Below are 12,673 nucleotides of genomic sequence, written 5' to 3' on the forward strand. Positions count from 1 at the left end.
GTTCTCAGTGTATCCCACAGTATTCCTCATACTGTTCTCAGTGTGTCCCACAGTATTCCTCATAGTGTTCTCAGTGTATCTCACAGTAGTCCTCATAGTGTTCTCATTGTATCTCACAGTATACCCCTTTGTCCACATTTCTTTGTAATGAGTCATTACTCTGGTTCCAGGCCCCTGGATTCTTCTACTCTATCAATACTGGATCCTCATGGCGACTCCTCTCATATACTGTCTTGTAGTCCTGTGTTCTGGACATCCTGAAGCTATGGATCTGTAGGACCATCAGTTTGTCCATGGGAATAGACATTGGAGTGGCCCAACTCAAAGGCCTGTATTTGGGCCTGAGAGGTATCTGAGCTGATCAGGCTACCAGCTCTCCTGCTCTCATTCCCTCATAACTGGCTCACCAGCAAGCCTAGCATTAAGGGCAGCTCTACCCTGGTGCCCAGGTGAAGTGCAGGGCCTGCTCTATGGGGTGTTGTAGCCAGGGATGGACATTGCCTACTCTCATGACTGCAGGGCCAGCTCTCCTGCCTGCTATTGATGGATGAGGGAGGGGAGGACACCTCCCTGCAGACCAGATGAAACCCTTGTTGGCTCTTGGTTCTCATACCCTCAGGGCCTGCTCATCTTCAACCTCCCATTCAGAGTCAGCTCTACTGTGCTGCCCAGGCAAGGTTCAGACCATCTTAGGCTACCTCCCTGTATGGGTCCATGGCACCAGTCTGGTGGTTGGCTAGGGCTCACTCCTTTCCCAGTCCATTCAACTGGCCTCTTTCAAAGGCTGTCTATCTTAGGCTCACTCCTACTTAGGGCCAGCAGTGCCAGGCAGGCTTATTCTAGTCTCTAGACCTGGGAGCCCATCTGGGCCTGTGTGGTGCTGCTGGTCTAGTGGCTGTCTCAAGGCTCATTCTTTTTCAGGGAATCTTGGGCTACTAATCATTCAGCTGTTCATAGGTCAGAACACTTGGTGTAGACATAGCCTCTCTCCTCTCTCCCATCTGCTGGCATACACATATGCCACAACAGCCATATGTGCAACACCTCTATGGGCAGGTTAGCTCTGTTTTTGATGCTTTTAGACTGATGGGTAAAACTCAGGATGTCTGTCCTTAAGACGTGAAGGTTGACATTTGGAGACAGCTCTCTTTTTTCTCCCTCTCATTGATTATACAGCCAATCTTTCTAGGCTCCCCTTGTGGGAAAAGAGGGGATCACTGTCTGCTTTGAGAAGCTTTTAAACATTCTAACTGAACTGCCTTATACGGAGGAAACTGTGGATTTTATCCCATGCTCACTTGACTGCATTGCTTTTGGAATTGTGGCGAGGCATTGTGTCATGACCTTGAGAGCTCATGGCAAAGGATATCTGTTCATGTCATGCTGACACAGAGAAGAGGAGGCTGGGTTACAATGTCTCCTCTCTGAATTGTTTCTGAAAGTGTTTTTATAGTTTCTATTTTTCCCCTAAGGATTCAACAAGTGTTTTATTTTACAAAAGTGTATCTCTTTAGACCATTTGATTTTTCTTGTTTGTTTGTTTCAGAGAGGGTCTCACTATGTAGCCGTAGCTAGCCTAGAACTCACATTGTAGAACAGGCTGGCCTCAAATTCATAGAAACTTTCCTACCTCTGCCTCTTGAATGCTGGGATTAACTATTTGCCCTTTTTATTTGAAATCTTCTAATTAGGTCAGTGTATTAGTCAGAGTTCTTTAGAGTCACAGAACTTATGGAGTGTCTTTATGTATTAAGGGAAACTATCCATGAGGCTAGTTGTTTCAGCTGGTCTTCTGCATAAGGTGGAATCCTGAAGAAGTAGGTTCCAACAGATGTGCTGGCAAGTAAGCACAAGCAGAAGAAGAAGAGTGAGCCTTTCTTCTTCCACTGTCCTTATGTAGGCCTCCAGCAAAAGGTAAGGCCTAGATTAAAAGTATGTACCACCATGCCTAGATTTGGAACTTGCATTGTTCCAGGCTGGCATTGAACTCAGATATCTGCCTGCCTCTATCTCCTGGGATTAAAGGCATGTACCACCACCATGCCCGGTCCTAAGCTTTTCATGGCCACTATGCCTCAAGGTTCAGATCAAACCATGTGTCATCCTATATTAAGATCCAGATCAAAAGCCTGTGTCTTCCAGCCTCAAGATCTGGATCATGGGTGTGCCCTCCACTTCTGGATTGTAGTTCATTCCAGATGTCATCAAGCTGACCACCAGGAATCGCCAGCACATTCAATGTTCTCACAGTTTTGTGTTTTTCTATTTATGAAAACTATTTCTGCCTCCATGTATGCCAGGCACACACTTTACCAACTGAGACCCACCACTGATCCCCAGCCGTGATATTTCTGCAAAACTCAGTATAGTTTCCCTGTAAAATGTCTATATTCTAAGTCTGTTCATTTCCTTAGAGCATCACTAAATTTGCTCTTCTATATCTCGTATTTCTGAAAACCTAGAATATAGTTCTAAAGACTTGACAAGATCCAAGCTGAAGCCTCAGGGGAAACATTTCACATGTATTTTTGTATATTTCACAATATGTAATCTAAGGAGCACATGAGGTCATTGCTCCCCTAGTAATGGAGGAAAATTTGATCACTTAAGATGGCAGATCACTGGATATACTTTCCACTTTTAATTAATAAGCGGTTTGTGTGGCGACACTCTGTCACAGTATAGATATCTTACTACTCTCCACCTACTGATCTATTGTCTATTAACGATTCCTGCCTAAGTCAGTGATAATATTGTGGGCTAGAAAATTAAGTTTTTCTATTATAGAACCACTCTATATGTATTACCTAGAGTTCTTGTAAAGGAACACTTTCCTTAGTTCTCTATTCTTTTATGAACGTTATTATTGAATGATGCAGCTTTGGGTTCCCTCTCCCCGCAATCCCTGTCAGAGTCATAGTTTTTGATTCTCAGGTCACCAGATTTGGTTGGTGTGAGCAGTTTGAATCAGCTATGACTCTATCGATCTTGGGGTTCTCTTTTGCTTTCTGGTACAAAATGTTCCAAGAGCATCCTGTATTCTCTCTGACCACTCCTAGAGCAGCCATCTTCTTCCAGAATCCTGGGGATTTTACCTACATCTTCTTTTTCTCACTTTAAACACATCGAGGTCATCACTGTGTTAGATTCCCAACAGGTTCTCAGCCTTCTCATCAATCAGTGCTTGGCCAGCTTTCTGTTGCTTGTCACAAACTCTTCTTAACACAGCTTATCCTAGTACCTTGATCTCTAGGCACTCTGTGTGGCCCTAAGGAGTTCTTTCAGTCTTTCTCCATGCTGTCTCATTTGAAGGTCCTCTGAGCCTAACTAGAAAAGTCTCACAAAGCCCATGAGAAGCTGGTGGGAGAAGCCTTTGAGGGGCAGGACTTAGAGGAGGAGACGGTATGGCCTCCATGAGCTGGCGCATTAGAACTTCCTCTCCTCACTGCTTGGCTCTCACCACATACTCAAGGCCTGGCTGCTTTGTACTCCTCCAGATAGAGGGTACTGCACAGGGAATAGGGGCTATGTTTTACTTTGAAGTTCAAGAAATCGTTTTTTTAAAAAATAGAAGTAAAGAAAATAGAAGTGGAGGTTCCTATCCTAAATGTAAATGAAAAAGTCTATAAATATAATCCAAATATAATATTATAAGAGTATAATCCAAAGTAACATGTATGATTTAGGAATGCAGAGGGTAAAAATGTGTGTCACCAGATTGTGTGTGTGTGTGTGTGTGTGTGTGTGTGTGTGTGTGTGTGTGTGTTGGTAGTCTAGAAACTTTGAAGGGCAAGATTTAAATTCAAGGGGGGGGGTTGTTCTTTGTCTAAGGTTGTTTTGTTTTGTTTGGATGTATGGGGTGGTGGTGGAAAAAATGGCCCAGTAGCTAAGCGCACTTGCTACTCTTGCAAAGGACCCAGGTTCAGTTCCTAATGTTCACATGGCAACTCACAATTAATTGTCTTTAACTCCAGTCCTTGGAGAGCCAAGATCTTCTTCTGGCCTCTGTAGGCACTCCATGAGCATAATGTACTTACATGTAGGTAAGACACTTGCAAACATTAAACGACAGAGGAAATTCATTGTTTTTAGAATACAGAGACAGCTAATGAAGAGAAATAATCTCTTGTCAGGTAGAAAGTAGAAAATAGTTCTGAGAAAGCAGTTTGATTGCTGAAAGTCAAACTGAATTCTAAGTTTATGTAATGTTTGCAGATCCCACTAAAATATTCTATTATATATTATGTTATATTTATACAGGTATTAAGAAGCTGTCAGTAATTAGAAAAACTGAGTAGTTTTTTATATGCCATATACTAAATGTAAGAATAGACATGTAGAAGATATAAGGATGAAGACGATAACCAGAATCTTCCACCCAGACAGAGGTAAAGCCAAGCTTTATTAAAGATTATGAATAAAAGTCAGGGAAAGCAGCACACACCTAAAATCCTAGCACTTGTGGGGCAGAGGCAGAAGAATCAAGACTTCAAGGCTAGCCTAGTTTATATAGTGAGTTTGAATCCAGCCAGGGACCTTGTCTCAAAAAGAATAGAATGACAAGCTTAAGAACACAATTTCCAAATGAGCTGTAAATGGTCTCTAGAGAAATTCCTTGAGCTGTTGTTTTCTTGAATAAAACATGACATACCAAGGAAGGTTAAGTAGCCCATGTATAGGTATTGAAAGTTGCTCTGTTCTCCTGGTATGCATGTAATGGATCCAATGTAATGTCTGGCTGTAGATGTGATCAGAAGTGAGGTTATCTGGAACATCTTGGAAGAAAGATAATTACTTTTTACCAAATAAGGAAATGATCAGTTTTAATTCCTTGGGGGTTTAAGAGGAGAGGAGGAATGTAGGGTTTGAAGAGAAGACTTCAATGCATGCCAGGCTGTCTCCATGTCTTCCTAGGCCTCTGCCTCAAGGGGCCTGCCAGCCCCCCTAAGGTTTGGCTTGACTTGATTTTTTTGTGCTAGTCTAGGCTAACTCTTTCCTGAGACACAACACATTCAAGAGTACATACTTTAACTATGTATCTTTCACTACAGAATTATTGAAGCAACTTAAAACCCTAATGACAATAAATGTCAAAGGAGTTTGGGCTGTGGCCCAGTTTAATTTGATCACTCAGGCCTTTTGTTAGATACTGCTTTATAGTTCTCTGAAATAGCTGGTGGCAGTGGCAGAAGCTAGCAATCCAAGTTCCCAGGAGGCTGAAAGAGAGTGATAGCCCAAAGTTTGAGGCCAGCCTGGTCTATATAGCCAGTTCTAGGTTAGCCAGGGATATATAAGGGGATCTTTTGAAAAAAATTAATTGGAAAAATAAAAATGAATTTAAAAAACTGAAGGTTTTTTAGACTGGAGGTTTGTAGACTGGACACAATGTTACCATTAGCAGCTTGGACTCATTTCTCTGAGACTGACATTTGGTTATGACTCCCAGCTGCTAGAATTCCACATCTTTCATTCTGGAGTCCATGATGCAATAAAATAACCACTCAAAGGAACTTTCCTAGAGAGGTAGGAGGATTAACATTTCTAGTCCTTCACACAACAGTTTTAATATATTAAAGAATACTAACCAGCCTTGAGGGAATTGAAAGAAAGGGCTGTCCAAGGGCCTTCCCAGTCCCAGCTCTGAAATATTCAACCCGAGTCCCCTTGTAGGGTTTACTGTTGTGCAAAGCAGCCCTTGGGGGAAGTACAGGGTGCTGCCCTCCTTCAGGCTGCCTCTCCCTGCAAGGGTCTGCTCTGTGTAATTTTCTAAATTGAAAATACAGTCTTTTTCTCTCAACCGCCGCCTCTGAGGGCAGTATACTGGTAGTTCAGCAGTATGCAATGAGCTAAACCGCCTGTCAGTCTGTCACTATGCCACAAAGCAAAGGTCAGAGACGAGTCCCCACCATGACCCACAGCAGCTCTCAGGCCTTTCACAGCAGTCTATTGTGGAGAGCAGACACTTTAACATTTCTAAAGAAAACCAGAATTATCATTCCAATGAAAAACTGCCATATAAACAGACATTCTCTTATGATTCACTGAAGTACAGGTTTTAAGAGATTATGTATTCGGTCTCGGTGTTTATTAAAGAGAATGAAGACAGATAGATCAGAGAACAAATCCAACATTGCACATGAGAAACGCCAAGCACAACAGAATAAACTTCCAATATTAACATACAGGCTCTATAACCCACAGGGCAAACCCATATTTTATTCAAGAAAACAACAAATCAAGTAATCTTTCTATAGAAAGCCATTTACAGCTCATTTGGGAATTGGATTCATAATTTTTAATAAAGGCTGTTTATACCCATGATGAAGGAGTTTTGAATAAATCAAACTGAAAGCAATGATAAATTAGCCCCTCGGCCATTGCGTATTTATTACGCTGTAATCATTCAGAACCATGGAAGTCAAATTTGTTTTGCCAGTTTCCTAAATTCAACCCAAATGAGCTCTTGGTTCTTACACAAAACCAATTCACATTGTCAAGTGACAGCAAGAAAAATTAATATGATACTGCTTCTTCTTATCCAAGAAGACTTTACCAAATGTAAGTAATAATGCACTCTGCTGCTGTCCAGAAGTCCATTATTTAGACGTAAATTCTAAACACATGCTCTGATCCTCTTGTAATGGCAATGAAACAAGCTGACCCTGGAGAACATGTCATACCCAACCAAGATGCTAAAAAGGAAGCTCAGGGCCTTGCTTAGAACATAAAGAGCCAGGCTAGGATTTTATGGAAAAATCCGGATGACAAAGCCCTTTTCCAGTTAGCAATCACAGCTCATCAACATCATGGAATCAGTGGCTGGAAGCTGGTGGAGGTCTTGCTGTCTACTTGGCACTATCAGCTGCAGACCAGAATGACAGAATTCTGCCTTGACAGAGACCCCGTTTGGGCTGAATCTCCCTACTTCCTGATACAGACCTTCCTACTGATCCACTCTCAGTTCCTGGGATGGCAGCTTCCCCAGGAAATACAAAATACTTTCCTCTTGAGAGCTACATACCCCCACATCTTCCTCAGGGGTAGGACTAGGAGGCTTCTAAGATACCCGGTCCTGCTATGTCCACCTGACTAAATAACATGACGGTATTTTTCTTTGCTGTTTGGAACGCTATCTGAGGCCACGTGGGACAGATTGGAGACAGGCTTTACATCTGCCAGGCACTTTCCTTTCATTCCTCTCTGCTTTGTTTTCTGTTGAGAGGACTGAAGGGGAGCAAGGCATGATGATTCCTCAGGGGGGAATGTGGAAGGAAAGGTAAACAGTGCGTGAGAACTGCCAAGAGCTGCCCAGGACCAAGAAAGGAGCATTCTCTCCTGCTCAGTCACCGGGCAAATATTTACCAACTGGGACTCTGTGCACAGCACAGTAAGCAGCTGAGGATGACTTTCAAGGACCTAGAGTTCGGCTTTTTGCCTGGCTGAGCGGGCAGAAACAGAGAAACAGATCTCAGAGGCAGGCAGCCTGAGCTGGTGTGAATCCCTGGGCAACACATAAATAGCTGTGGCCTTTGGGTAGCTTCTCTGAGATTTGATTTCCTCATCTACAATGAAGGATAATAATGCTTATGTTGGAGTGTTACTAGGAGAACGAGAGAGTTAGTGCACGTGGCTTGGTAACAAGCCACCTTCTCGCCACCATCCTGACCTCATGGTCCCAGACCTTATACTGGATAGGACATTTGTCATCCATCCAGTACTCTCCTTCCTCCAGGTAGTCCTATTTCCACATCATTGTTGTGAGGCCTAAGAGAGCAGGGGTTGTGGCTTCCTAACTTGCCGGCTCCCTCTGGCTCCGGAACCATTATGAGATGGAAGAGACACATGGCTCTTTGACTCTTTCCCAAGCTCTCTCTCCTCTCTGTTTCGTTCTCTGCTGCATTTGGGCTTGCAGCCAGAAAAAGCCCACATTCCCCTCCTTGCTATTTCTATACCTCCACACTCCTCAGCCGTATAGAGGGGAAGAAATCAAGGCTGTGATAGCGGCATACTTGAGTAGCCCCAGCAGCCATCCACAGTCCCTTATGAAGAGGGGAATAGGCCATCAGCCAGGAGTTTCCAGCTACCCTGCAGCATTCCCCTCCCCAAACCTCCACCTCTGGCATTAAACCAATGTAGTGTTCTGAAATTTATGGCATTTCACAAGTACCAAGCAGAGACATTTACAGGACTGAGCTAGCCTGGTCCTCCAAATCCAGACACAGGCTACATCCTCTTAGCTCCAGCTTACAATGTAGAAACTGGGGTACAGGAGGTTAAGGGGCTCCTCCAAGCCACATCCAGAAGGCACTTAAGCTGGGATTCAAGGACCCCTGGCTGTCCTGATTACAGGTCCCACCCCGGAGGCTTCAGCAGTCCTCCTCTCTAGCCGGTGGCAGGGAGGAAGCTCACTCATGGCTTTGTGCTCATTCTTCTGTTCGTTCCGTTCTGTTTTCTGCCTTCAGCCTAATCAACCAATATCACATTATGCATTTCTCACTCTGCAGACATCTACTTGAGACTGGTGCCTGCAAATCCAGAGTTACAGCATCGCACTGACAGATTAACAGCCTGGCTTGGGCGTGAGTTTAAAATAGAATCCGAGATGATCTAAATCAAGGCTCCTCAAGCAAAAGTTCAAGGCAGGAGACTTCTGGGGAGTCTGCTGAGCCCTGAATTGTATGACATATACATATGGATATGCATCTTCTTAAGACAAAAGTCCAGAGCTTCCACCAGATTCTCGAAGAGGTTTTGAATCCCAAAGGGTTAAGAACTGAACATGGTCTAGCTAAACCCAGAGCTCACACTGCCAGGTTTGCTCCTGGTTGTCCTATGAAGCAGCACAGTTTGTGGTAGAGACATCCCAGGGCTGAATACCAGAAGCAGAATCTGAGCTCTGGATCTGGCAAATGTTTTAAAGACCCATGAATTATTAAAATGGCTTAATTGTCAGCCCTCACCAGAGAGTATCTGCTTTTTCCCTCATTGCTGAGCTCACAGCTGAAATTCTGGACTTCCATCTATCCTGCACTGCAGGGCAAGGTCACTTGGCTCCTTCCTTGCTAGTCTAAGTAGAACTGGGACCTGGCTTCTGTGTTTGTGCCTGCCTGTTATGCCTCAGTTTACAAACCTGGAGATTCTGACCCATTTTCTCTTCTCTGCCCACTAAGATTCAGGCAATTCTCCTGAGAGCTCATTGCTACACTAAGCCCATACCATTTCTTCTGTTGGGCACACTGGCTTATGTCAGTCATGATAGTTCCTAAATCCTCCTCTCTTACCAAAATTACCCTCCTGGCAGGACACTGTAAATGAGTGGCCTGAAGCCAAAACTATTCTGTGGTCCTCAAGTAAGGCTGTGCTAGAAGGTCACACTGCCTTTGCTTTGCTGGGTGACCTCCATGACCAGCCCTGCTCCCAAAGGAGTGCATTTCTCAGGACTTTGCTCACTCTCATTTTGCATTTATACCCCTTTCAAAGGTTCTACTTCACTGGGGAAACATCATTGTTTGTGCCAAGCTAGCTATATTTAAAAACTAGATCAAACAGGAAATCTTCTTCTTTCTACCATCCCCCATCCCCAGTCTTCGAATATGATCACTGTTCAAGAAGTCCTGTTGTAAAATAGTAAAGTAGAACCCTTGTAGAATGAGAACCACACAGTTGTCTCTGCCCCAGCCCATAGCCCACAGGTGGCTCTGAGCTTTGGTAGGGCATTACACATGTCACCAGCCACATGTACAGAGGCATCTCCATCCCAGGTCAGAGGAACACAGACCTCCTCCACTGTTATCCCTAGTCATCTCCCCAAGTGGAGTGTGGCAGAAACCATAGCATAGGAGGAGGGAAAGAGGCCTGGCAGGGACAGGATGCCAGAGGACAGGGAGATCCTGACTCAGGACCACAGAAAGTCAACATTCCTTTGTCCCCTTAGATTTCATTTGCAGTACACAAATACAAAGGCAATAAGAGCTCCCTGATGGCAGCCAGGCATGGTGGTGTTATGCATTTTATAATCACAGGCTTAGCAGGTTGAGGCAGGTATACCAGAAGTTCAATGTCATACTCATGCTGCATAGTGACTTTGTGGCCAACCTGGACTACATGAGACCCTGTCACAAAGCAAAAACAACAAGAATTCAAGATGGGAACCACAGAATTCTAAACCTCATGTGTAACATTGATGGGGGGAAGCCTGGATGATCACTGTCACCCCTGAAGACAACCTGCTTGCCAATCTATTCCCAGAAAATTTTAGCATAACTCTAACCTGTAAAAAATTCTGAAGACTCTGAAGACTCAGAAGGTAACCTAGAGGTTATGGCTGCCACCCCTTAGTGCACCCACAGTCTTACACAAGCACAGGATTCATGCCATAGAGATATAATCCCACAGATGTGAGGAGAAAGATCACTGACCCAAACTATCATGGCTAAATTAATTAAAGTAAGATTTTGTTTATTTCTGTTTCCAGGCTGTTTCTCTGTAAAGGCAGGGTTCAAGAGATCAGAATTAGCTGTAGGTAAGATAAGGGTTTTATAGTTGAGGAGTAGGGGGTTTCCAAATGTGGTAGGCAAACAGCCGAGTTACAGAAGCAGAACATAGCATAACAAGTTGGTCATAGCAGCCTCCTGAAACAAACACATAGGTGGTCATAGTAAGTTATTCACAGCAACATTCTGAAACAAGAGCATGATTGTCATTTCCCTGAACAGGTGATTCAGAATGATTTGTAGTAAGGTTACAGGTGGGTCATAGCCCAATCCTTGAGAAACAGAGGTTTAATTAAACTCAGGAATGAATGTAGTTTGTCTTTACTATGAGATGGCTTCTAAGCCTAAGATGGAGGCAGGCTGGTTCATCAGAGACATGAAAGCATATTTGTAGGCAAAGTAGTAAAACAAACCATGAAGCCACCTATTGGATATAATCAGGCATGACATCAGAAAATAAAAAGTTCTGGATTGTTGTTGTTCTTTTAAAGTATGATTTAGCTATAATTTGCCTTCTATTTCCCACTGGAGTCATTTTCCTTTTTATTTGCCACTTAAAAAATCAAAATTTAAAAAATGTTTGTCAGAACAGCAATGGCTAAAACCAATTGTCGTCCATCCTATTAGCCTTTGAGGAAAGGATGCTGCCTCTCACTTCCGATCCAAACGTAGTGTTCACTGCCAGGAGTGATGTACTTCTCTCTGTCACATCTTTAATTCATGACTGTAGCTGAATAGTCATCCTAAAAAGATGTTTGAGAGGTTGATCGATCCTATGGGCACTGGCCTGGACCAGATCCCATGGTGGATAATGCTCTTTTTGTTTTAACATATGCGAATAGTCCTGGTCCTCAATTTGAAGGCTTTGGAATGAAGCCACTTCTCAAGCAGAATTTCTCAACTTGCCTGGGCCAAGCCTGCGGCCTGCTTGTCCTGATGACACCTGACAAGGGAACTGGTGCTGTGATTGTGAATTTCTCTTTTAAGCATCATCCACATCTACAAAGGGCACCAAGATGGCTCAGAGGCAGAGGAGTGACCAACAAACCTCATGAGTAGAATTCTATTCCTTTTTGCTCTGTGGGTTGTTTCTCCAAACAGATGAAGAACTAAGTTGTAGCCTGAACCCCCATTGAGCCAATATTTGTTTCCCTTCTGCTGTGGTGGAAGGCAGAAATGAATCTCATTTGAGAGGGCCTTTCCTTTACTCCCTCTGCTAATAAACCCAAGGCTACTCCTAAAATTATATTAAATCATTTGGGTCCTCATCTTTTTAGAAGTTTGACTGCCCCTTGGCCTGAAGAAGTAAAAATTATCTCTCTTTTCCCTTCTAATGGACATGAAGCAAAGTCACAAAGGAGGAGTGAAAAGGTAGAAAAACTTGGTCTCTCCTCCAGTCGAGCAAGATGCCCAAAGTAAAGAAGGCCAAGGGGAAGAACGTGGCCCTGGCTCCCACCGTTGTCAAGAAACAAGAAGCCAAAAAGGTGGTCAATCCTTTGTTTGAGAAAAAGGCCCAGGAACTTTAGCATTGGGCAGGACATCTAGCCCAAAAGAGATCTAACACGCTTTGTCAAATGCTCCCACTACATCAGGCTGCAGCGGCAAAGAGCCATCCTCTATAAGCGGCTCAAAATACCTCCTGCCATTAACCAGTTCACCCAGGCCCTGGACAGGCGAACACCTACTCAGCTGAGTAAGATTGCCCACAAGTACAGGCCAGAGACAAAGCAAGAGAAGAAGAAAAGGCTACTGGCCTGAGCTGAGAAGAAAGCTGCTGGCAAAGGGGATGTCCCAACTAGGAGACTGCCTGTCCTCCGAGCAGGAGTCACTAATAGTCACCACCTTGATGGAGAACAAGAAGGCTCAGCGGGTGGTGATTGCCCATGATGTAGACCCCACTGAGGTTAACTCAGAAGGCAAGGGTGCTCTGGCTAAGCTGGTGGAAGCTATTAGGACTAATGACAATGACAGGTATGACGAGTCAACGTTGTGGGTCCTAAGTCTGTGGCTCACATTGCCAAGCTGAAAAAAGCAAAGGTTAAAGAATTCACCACTAAACTGGGTTAAATGTACACTAAGTTTTCTGTACATAAATATTACAGAAATATCAAAAAGAAAGAAAGGAAGGGAAGAAGGGAGGGAGGGAGGGAGGGAGGGAGGGAGGGAGGGAGGGAGGGAGG

The 12,673-nt window shown here is 43.9% G+C and overlaps 1 non-coding gene across 1 annotated transcript; it reads right to left on the minus strand.

Moving 5' to 3' along the window:
- Positions 1-923: 923 nt before the first annotated feature.
- Positions 924-1,057, minus strand: LOC114619341. The gene has a single exon (XR_003711121.1). It is a non-coding gene; the product is annotated as a small nucleolar RNA SNORA17 (small nucleolar RNA).
- Between the last annotated feature and the right edge of the window lie 11,616 nt (positions 1,058-12,673).

The sequence above is a fragment of the Grammomys surdaster genome, unplaced genomic scaffold (assembly GCF_004785775.1).
Source record: "Grammomys surdaster isolate TR1022 unplaced genomic scaffold, NIH_TR_1.0 149, whole genome shotgun sequence".
Lineage (NCBI taxonomy): Eukaryota > Metazoa > Chordata > Mammalia > Rodentia > Muridae > Grammomys > Grammomys surdaster.